The 10,259-nt window shown below is 41.9% G+C and overlaps 1 long non-coding RNA gene across 1 annotated transcript; it reads right to left on the bottom strand.

The window, feature by feature from the left end:
* Positions 1-6,751: 6,751 nt before the first annotated feature.
* On the bottom strand, positions 6,752-9,504 carry LOC119919133. Its single transcript, XR_005447626.1, has 2 exons — positions 8,362-9,504; positions 6,752-8,291 (listed from the first exon to the last, which is right to left on the bottom strand). It is a non-coding gene; the product is annotated as an uncharacterized LOC119919133 (long non-coding RNA).
* Between the last annotated feature and the right edge of the window lie 755 nt (positions 9,505-10,259).

The following is a 10,259-nucleotide window of genomic DNA, read 5'->3' as shown; positions in this document are numbered from 1 at the left end:
GTCCTTTTCTTATAGATCTGGGGGACTTCTGATTTATGATGGCTCAAGCCTGATCCCTCTCAAATTCCCATTTCCTTTGTCATTACATTGTATTGTGTTATTAAGGGACAAGTAAGGCTTCTATTGGCATGCATGACAGTACGCCATTCAGTACTCAAAACCTCAATTCCCAGGAAGTGGAGCCTCTGTCATCAGGGCTTGCACATAGACTCACAGTAAATGGGCGTGCACAGATGTGTTGGTACTGCCAGTGACTGGAATGTGATTGGTTATTTTTGCCTGCCTATCCAATGTTGAGTTATGCTCTGATGAAGGTCTGTTAGACCGAAACCTTAATAAACTGCATAGATTTAAGTGTGTTGATCTCTCTTTTATCAGTTTGGACTCATTGATGCTTCCAGCACCTTAGCAAAAATTAAGCCGGGTGGAGCAGTGGTCATCCTGCTTTATTTCTGTCTGTTTATAAAACAGAATTACTAAAAATAAAACAGAGTGAAAAGACATGGATGGATTTATTAAAGTGCAATTTAAACTTTTATTTTGTATTTATATAGTTATTTATGACTGATATAGTGTATGGACTTGATGGCTGTCAAAGCTTTCAGGCTTGGAGACGCTTCAAGATGGAAAACATAAGACTTGATTCACCGGATTTTAACACATTCAATAAAAAGCGACTTTAGTTTAAACCAAACAAAAGACTAAAGTGAAAAACAATATCTGGCTGGTGTCTCAACCATTTGGACACACCTGTGTCAATTACTAGACAGCGGACGCAAAGTGGCTTACATGTCATCTCAAAGCTCATAACAAGGCTTTGTCTTTCTTTTATAAAACATACAGCTTTTTAAATTTAAATTATTTTAAATTATTTTTATTACCTTTGAATGAGCCAATTCTATCTACATAACCACGGGTCCCCCTTAAATGGACGTCGCCATCTTGCGCTACAGAGCGAGTTTCGTCACTACGTTCTTCTTCTTCTTGTAATTTTGGCAGTGTAGACGCTCATCACTACGTTGTACATTCAAAGAAGAAGCAGAAGTAATGATTTACAGCACTGGCATATAAGTTTAGCATTGGAGCAATTGTTTGTATTCATTAGAGGGTGAGTCAGAACATAAGGCAGAATATTTTAATCAGATCCTGTGGTGCTGTCACATTCTGCCTGTCGGCTATGTTTAGTTTAGCGCTCTGTGGGTTTTTGATGATTTGATCAGTTCAGTATCTGTCTTATAGTCTGTTGTGTTTTGGGTTTCACTCATGTCTGTCTTCTTGGTGTCTTAGTTTTACTTCTTAGTCCTGTATCTTAGTTCAGGTCTACTCCTGGGCCCCGTTTCAGAAAGCGGGTTTAGTGAAAACTCTGAGTAAGTTGAGCTGTGAACCTAACCTGCTCTGGAGGAGGTTTACTTCAACTAACGCTGAGTTTCTCTCTGACTCCTCCTGCGGAGCCTGAAGCTGCCGTCTGACACACGTTTCATTTCCTCAATTATTCTGTCGATATCAAAGCACATATTGGAACACAATTATGTCTTTAGAAACATCGAAATCACGGCTAAATAGGCCATTCGTTTTCTTTTTACCCAAACATGATCTTGAACATCTGTCATCGATGTATGGACAGAGAGTTGGACATCGGAAATTTATCCTCAGCACAGAATAAAATCTATAAGCTACACTGTCCTTTATAACTCAGTGACTGTGTGGACATTAAGGCTACAGTGCTGCAGTTTAAAGTAATCTGTACAGAACTGATCAGTGAACAGTGACCTTTCACATTGTAGTCGCACTGATTGAACATTCCTATAGTAGTTATCAGCTGGATATGATGTGAATATTTCTGAGTGAGGATGACTGTGGTGCAGCTGAAACAAATAAATGTAGTTTAAAAGTGAGTTTTTCATTATCTGCTGATAGTCTGAATGTGTTTTAACAGCATTTCATAAAATACGAAATGAGCAAGATTTTATTAATGTAACATAGACGTCTTAAACTTCACAGTCAGTTTGAACCTAGAAACATTTTACATTACAAAAAAATCATTAATAGACCCACTGAGTCGGACTGTGGCTTTACTATCACAGGTCCATGAGGAGCCTAAACTGTGTCTAATCTGTTCCATTAATATTTTCATCTTCAGTTATTGCCACCGGCATTTAGTCCCGTCAGGTTACAGCTGGATAAACAGGCCTGTAGCTTTTTAAAACAGGCTGGAGGAGAATTCCAGCTCTTTATCAATCATTAAGGAAATTCCAGTCTGGTAAATGATGAATGAGCAACGCTGTATAAAATGTAACGTTGTTAACGTATCGATCCTCCACTCCTGTGTTTTACAGCCAATCAGGGTCCGCGTTGGCAGCATTCATATTTCTAGCTCCACCCGATTAAAATGGAGGCCCTGCCTTTATTTACCCGTTGCCATGGTGAATCGTAGTATCGGAGGCTTTTTTTCATCCCCACGCACGCGCTTCAATCAGGCTCAACATACGAGAGTTGACTGAACTTGTTCTTCAACCCAGAGTTCAGGTTTACACTCAGAGTTTGTTGAACCTGCTTTCTGAAACAGGTTCCTGGTCTGTGTACTTCTGTAGTGCTTTGCCCACGACTGATCTGAGTTCTGTTTTATCTTCAGTCTGTGTTCCTTGTTGGTGTTAGTTTAGTGGTGATATCTCTGATGGTGTCTGGGTTAGTTTGTTATTTTTATTATTCTGATCTGTTACTTCTTACCTTGATATGTTCAGTGTTCAGTACTTGTGTAATGTCTGCTCACCTCCAGTAATCTGCCTGCCATCCAGCCTCTCTGTTTCCCCTTCTGTCTCTCTGCCTCGTTAACCCTGATCCCAGTCACCTGTGTTGCTCCCGCCCTGCTTGTTAGTCCCTGTGTATAAATGTCTGGTGTTTCTGTTCACGGTCGCATGTCTGCTCAGTCGGTTGTCGTTTGTTCTGCGAGTTGATGCATTACCTGTTCTGGGTTTTTGGATGTACCGGTTTCCTTGTACTCGTGAGTTTGGTTCATGCCTGTGTTGTCTTGCCCTGGATTAAATACCCTTGAACTATATCTCAGCGCTGTGTCATGCATTTGGGCTCTCACCTGCTCTGCGCTCCCAGCGATCCTGACAGGTGCTCAGTTAGCTCAATTGCTAAAGTGCAGGACTCCCACCTAGAAGGTTGTTTGATCACATTGGGAGAATTTTCCCCCCACTTCCACAAATTGGTCATAAAGTGGCTGTTTCACATGCTCACAACATAGCATGTGCTGCAGTGTGTGTGTGTTCCAGTGTTTGATCTGCATCCATTAAGGTACAAATGATGATTTTTCATTTCCCCAGTATCTCCAATATGCCGATTTTGCTCATTCAAAAGCGTGCAGCATAATCCCGCAACCATGCTTTCACATAGTGATGCGATTTTTGCGGAACCAGCGCTGTGACAGAAAAAGACCAACAGACACAACACCAGCATGCCGGCTGTGGCTTTTCACACAGACATCGTTCCGTCTCTGTTACTACCCATGTTCCTGGCGCAGAGGTGGATCAAATCAGACCCCCCTTTCACGCTTCGTACCTTTCATACAGCGAGTTTAATGCAGTTTGAAAGCAGCTATATAGCCACACTCGTGATTTTATTGCCAACAATGAGGAGTCTGCTGATATTTAACAAGAGCCATCAGACCATTTGCACAATATTGCGCACAATTAAAACTGTTGAACCACATTATTATATCTAACTTATTATGTATAATAGGCTGTAACTGGCTAAACACGTCTCAGGTTTTAGGCTTTAATAAGATGAGGACGACCTAGGAGTTTGGCACAGTAGTGTACATCTGCTGTCAGGAAAGTCAAATCAGTTACTGACCTAATTACAAACTTTCATTCTAATCCCGACATCTTTGGAAGCTATACATTTCATCAAAAAGGGTAATATCACCTGTGTACATATGTGTGCCTAATATCTAAACAAGGTCCGTTTAGGTTTTAACAAGCCCCATAATTAGTCACAATGTGCCCCCTGCTGGTCAAAGCCCTAAATTACATTAAAATGCTGAAAAAGCTTCATGTTGTTTTAGACATACAGTATTTTTTACAATGGTCTGTTTCCTACACCAACATCAAATGAGTACCACTGCTGTTATTTTCCCCCGCACAACTGTTCATGTTTTTTTAAGATATAAATCTAAAGTTGATGAATGGTGTAAAAAGCATTAATTTCCTCTGATGTGTTTGTTTATCAAAATAGGCAGTAAATGAGCAACATGATGAAAACAATGTATAACTTTAATAATATTATTATTATAATAATACTAATTTATTTTAAGTCTTAAACAGCAATCCAAATATTACATTTTCATAGGCTGCATGCTAAAGGAAGAAAAGGAAGAGAAATTAGAGGATCCTTAGCATGTTTAATAGCGGAAAAGGTTTAACCCTACTACTCAGCAGCCAATGGGAAAGTAAAACACTCACCAGTTCAAACTGGACAAGTGGTCAAATGGCTCAGAATCAGGTGAAATCAACGCGTTGACAACATGTGAAAAATTAACACGTAGACAACACGTCAACCACATGTTGTTTGCACGTTGTAAACGTGTCGCCAACCAGTTGTCTTCGTGTTACAAGTCACATATTATAACGCGGCAAACTGCACATATGATTCTTCCTCCGGTCATTAAAGCGCGCGGTTATAAAATAAAGTCACAGAACAAAAAAACACTTTCACAGCGCTGCGCAGGAACCTGGGTTATATCAAACTTTGTAAATTACATTATTAATGAAAAGTTTTGCTCCATTACTTTCAGATTCCTCTCGCTCACCATCTTGAATTTAATGACGTCAGACGCTGCGTCCCTCTGTACACTCATAAGTCATCAGTAAGATAACAACGTTCACTCAAAAACAATGATGCACATATAATTAAAACAGCATTACCCGTTCAGAGAACTTATTAGCTGTTTTTGAGTGCTTCACCCATAATGCTTATGACTTAGCAGTACTGTTCAGGATTACAGTGCATACATTCATTTTTAAGTGGCTATATTTTCAGTGTAAGAAGAAAAAGGCCTGTGGCGAGAAGCACGGTGCCCTATTTTCACTAAATCTGATGCCAACTTGAACTCTCATGAGGACAGTTTTTAAAAAAGCCTTAAAGCTTGTACTTTCATTTAGTTATACAAGTTAGCTGCCTGCCTTCATTGACGAACTCCAAACAGGTGAAACCTGACTGTAGTCTGATGAACTTGTTGGCAGTCTGGTGTTTCACCTTCAGCAGCATGATGGCATCTTAAGGAAGCTGCAGAAAATGGAGAGAACTACCTGTGTTGTTTTCTCAGGTGCAAAGTATTATTATTATTATTTAGTTTTAAAGCCAAAATATTACAGTAAAAAGACTATTTCAAGTCCTCCAAACAAAGCTGTTAATTCTGAAAGGCAGGATTAAATTCCTGCCTGCAGTCCATATTTGCAGTTTTTCCTTTCTGCTCTGTTTTTCATTGCAGATCCCCTCAATGTAGCTGGTCGTCATAGCAACACAACTGCCGCGACGTGACGTTCAACGTGACCCACAAACAGCTGTCTCTTGGTTTAAGTTAAAACGTTTGAACCTTGCTCAGGATGTGAAGACAGATAAGATTCAGTAGGTACAGGAGAGGATGCTGGGAGCTCACCAGCGTTCTCTGCCAGGATGTGTAGAAAGAGTGAGCGCTCAAGTTCAGCATGAACCACGTTATAGTTTAGATTCACGTACCTGTGAGGATCAACATCTCTGCGTCTTCCTCTGTGATGTTCGTTCCTTTCTGAAATCAGGACAAACCCAAGCGAACAAGAAGCTCGGCCAGAAACTAGGACTTGTGTTTTGAACCTCATGTAAGCTTGTTCTGTTTTTATCATTTGAGAAATGCGGCCGAGGTGAAGTCTTTCATTTCAGCCGCAGACCGATATCCTCCCTATATACCTGTCTGAGTCAGAAATCAGTTCATCACCTACAGTTGGTCCAAAATGCTGCCGCTCGCTGCAGGAAATGTGAGCACATCAGCCCAGTGTGAGCGTCCTGCTTCCTGTTTCTTTTAGGACGCACTTTAAAATCCTTCTGATCACTTTTAAGGCCAGACATGGGCACGCACCTTCTCTGAGCTTTTATCCCCATATGAGCCAGGACGCAGACTGAGATCCTCTAGTAGGGCTCTGCTAACTGCTCCAAAGTCTAGGCTCAAAGCCAAAGGGGACAGGGTCTCTGCTGTCAGGGCCCCTACAGGCTCAGAGTCTGCTCCTGGTTTCATCTCACTTCTTAGACACATTTCTACAAAAAGCTTTCACTGTGTGACGCCTCATTTATTTTCCTTTATTGACAGATGGATTGTTTTAAAGCTCTTTGTTCCCCGTGTTGAAAAGTGCTCTACAAATAAAGCTTTTATTATACAGAGGAGGTGTGCAGTGGCTTTGGACCAGCAACGGACCCCTCGGCAACCGGTCCGGACCACAAGGACCGCGTGGACCACTAGTTCATATTTCTACAGACGAGACAGGAGGATGCTGGGAGAAAAGAGAGGCGGGAAGCTGAACTACCTGGTGAGGTCTGAAAATGAATCTGTGTCTGATAGATGATTCCAGCCGTCGTCGTACTTGAAACAAGTTAGCATAGCATCGCCCTGACTGAGCAGAACTCCATTTAGAAAACAAGCGTTTTAAAAGATGTTTGCTTGTCATCTTGAAGACAGACCTGACAGAGCAGGAATTCATATGTTCAACAAATCAGCATCATTTTGATCAGTTTATTGAAATGAAATCACAGCAAAATGTTTATTTTGGCTTCAAACCGCTGCAGGAAACCAGATTATTGAATTAGATCTGAGTGCATAAACAGCACTTTAATAACATAACATCTTTGAGTCCAACAGATTACTGTAAGCTTCTGATTTCCTCTGGTAACAGTTCATGACCTGTGTACTGGAACATAATGACTGCTAGTATATTGTGCTGGAGTCTACTGGTCCCTGGGTTGGTTTTACTATGTTGTCTGTTTTGTGTTGACTTGTACTGACTACAGATGAAAAACAGCCTTCTGGCTAAATCTGGCATATTTACTGAAATGTTTCAGCTTCAATGAAAAATCCAGCTTTATCTTTGAGGAATGAACAGAGAGACGAGAAAAACCAGAACCTGGAGGAAAGAGACTAAAGAAGTGGAGTTTCTGCTGAGTTCTGAGATCAACGTCTGAAGGACTCGGTACGCTTCAAACAAACTAGATCACGTGACGTCTGTTTATACCTGCTCCAAATGTCAACGCTGGAAGACAAAGATCACAGAGTCCAGATGTTTCAGAGGCCTGAACCAGGTCCACTGGAGGCCTCTGGGTTTAACTGCTGTGCTTTGATCCAGTGTGTAGTGAGGAGGAAGAGGCGCTGAATAAACAGGGACTACAAAAACACTACAGACCACATTTGTGTTCAGGCTGAACAAACCTTTGTTCTTGTGAAAGTCTGACTGAATCAAATCTTATTGTGTCTTCATTCTCTGAGTCCATTTTAACAGCTGGCTGCTTTCTGTTCTGTCACTAAATGTGTTGCTTTCTGTTTAACTTGCATCCTGCCAGGGTTGGTGCTGGAATAATCTGAGCTGGACACTTGAGACTTGGACTCGAGTCCTTTTCAATGTTCTCATTAAAGGAGTCGACACAAAGAGAAGCTTTGACTCTTCGTTTGAAACTGGACCTTCAATCAACTGTTTCCTTTCAACAAGATTTGTTGTGGCTTCAGAAAATGTGACAAATTGTGACGGGTCCAAAATCTAAAGACAGCAGCTTCCAGCATCTTCTAAATCCTGCTGCTGTAGAAAGTTCTGACATGTGGTTTAACTTGACTCTTAACTTCCTGTCAGTGGTTCTGATTTCCTGCAGCTGCTGACTTCTCTGTGTCTGTAGAAATAAAGTTTGTTTGACTGCACGCATTAGAACGAGCCACAAATATCCAGAGAGCCGCAGCTGTTATCCAGCCGCTGGGAGGTTCACAGGAAACACGCCCGTTCAAGCCATGTGACATCACGCTGACCTCACTCTGACATCACTGATCAGCAGGAATCAATAGTGAGTGTGTAGACTGTGTGTGAGAGTCAGTAGGAGGAGTCAGAGTGAAGAAGCTGACAAAGCGTCCTCCTGTCTTCATCCGTCCTCCATCAGCTGCTTCACCTCCATTTTCTCTCTGATCCAGAGTCAGATCGGATCAATGATCAAAGATCAAACAGATTGATCGGCCATCAGAGGAGTTGGATCAGCGGAGCTGCTTCTGTTCCTGCTTCTCTCTGCAGAGGAGACAGAGGACAGTCAGACAGAGACAAACACAGAGACTCTGACCTCAGTCTGCATACTGACCTTTGACCCTGAGATCAACTGATTTCCATCTCATGAGGACTCCCTTCTTGTCGTAGACTTGCACCAGTATGTCCTCCGTCTCTGTCTGTGGGGGATTTCAGGGTCAGACTGAGGTCTCCAGTTCTCAGCAGGTCTTCCTTCATCTCTGTTCGGTCTCTGTAAACCTGGTCCTGTTGGTCAGAGCCGTTCTGATACACGTGGACCGTCTATAGGGATCATAGTGGATCCACTCTGACGTCCTGAGGCAGGTTGTCTGTGGTCTTGCAGGGCAGCAGGACAGACTCCGCCCCCTCCTCCACCTCCACCTGACAGACTGAGAGGACAACAAAGCAGAACATGAGCTGCACAGACAGCAGCAGCAGTTTGAATAACTTTATTGACAGAAGCAGATGAGAGCAGCAGCTAACAGGGGACAGAAACACAGGAAGCTGTTGGAGATGATCAGAGTCTTGATGCTGCTGGGATTGTTTTGTCCATGTGCTGCTTCACAGTAATGTCTCCTGTCAGTGTTGAGCTGCTGGACTTTTACATTTCTGGATCTAAAGCTGAACTTTGAAGAGAAGAAGCTTTCAAATGTTTTCATCTCTGTTCTGTAAATGAATCTCAGCTCCACATGTTCAACATCAGTCCAGAACACCGAGACACACAAACATCTGATCTGGATCTGATCCCAAACTGCTCTTCCTGCTTCATCAATATTTGGCCTTTTCTTCTGCCGACTCTGAGCCCACTTTTCTTTCCAAACGGCTTCAACATGATGTGAAGAGAACTGAGCATCAATCTTTCATTGATCCAAACTATTAAAGCTGCATTTCTTTGTTCTGAGTGATCAACACATTTGGTTTCTTTCAGCTTTCTTCTTGATCAATACTGGAAATCAATAACTTATTGATCTCATTCTTTCCATCCATGGAAATGATCTCCTGGATTATTCTGGTTTCCTGTTATGACGTCATTTCTGATCACCTGCTGAGCATTTTTACACTGAAATATTGGTCCTTTTATTTTTTAAAGTTACTTTGCTGGGCGCTGGATAAAAAAGCCAAAGCTGCAGGTTGCAAAGAGGTTGGAGAGTTTCTGACTGCATCAGTAATAATTTACAACACATTTGTCTGTCCTCCCCAACATCAGCTGCTCTCACTATCTCTGATCAAGAGTCATTTGTCCAGGAAACAACAAAAACCTACAGTTACCGCATCCATCTGGTCTCGCGCTTCCGACTTCCATCCAACAACATTTCAAACATAATCTCCTCCCTACATTTTGACGCTGTACTTTTGAGACTGGCCAGAGCTGCGCTTGAATCTGAACTAATTATCATTCTCATGGTTTGACTTCCTCTATCCACTGTGATGCTAACAAGACTGCCATCATTTCTGCTGCAGACACCGATAAATGATCGGTTAATCTTTTAAACGCCTTAACTTTTAATTCAGGAATGTAAAAAGCACAGCTTGATTTTCCGTTCTCTGGATTTTTACAACCGTCCCTAAATAAACATACGTGATACCCATATTCTCATGCAGCGTCGTGTTCACATAAGCTTGCATATCTACAATGTTTTTACTTGAAGTAACCTGTTTCAGCAGAGAAAGATCAACTGTAGGCTGAGGTAATAACCATGGTGGAACAGCTGGCATTAAAGCAGCTGGACTAGCGACCCAATCGTGATTCCTAACTCCTTTGTAAGATCCAGAATTACACTGCTAAATACCTCCTTTTTCATTTGGCTGCTTTCCCAACTTTCATTCATAATCCTTTTTGTAGGACGTGTGTCCTTCTGACTTTGTAAATTAGCCCAATAATTGGCCCTCAGCTGTTTCCTTCTTAGAATCAGTGGCATTTCTCCAACCTCCAGCTGAAGCGCTGATATTGGTGTTGACTTTACTGCTGCACAG

The sequence above is a fragment of the Micropterus salmoides genome, unplaced genomic scaffold (genome assembly GCF_014851395.1).
Source record: "Micropterus salmoides isolate LMB-PRFRI ecotype aquatic unplaced genomic scaffold, ASM1485139v1 Ms_hic_scaffold_2558, whole genome shotgun sequence".
Classification (NCBI taxonomy): Eukaryota; Metazoa; Chordata; class Actinopteri; order Centrarchiformes; family Centrarchidae; genus Micropterus; species Micropterus salmoides.
This window is presented reverse-complemented; position numbering and strand designations above follow the sequence as displayed.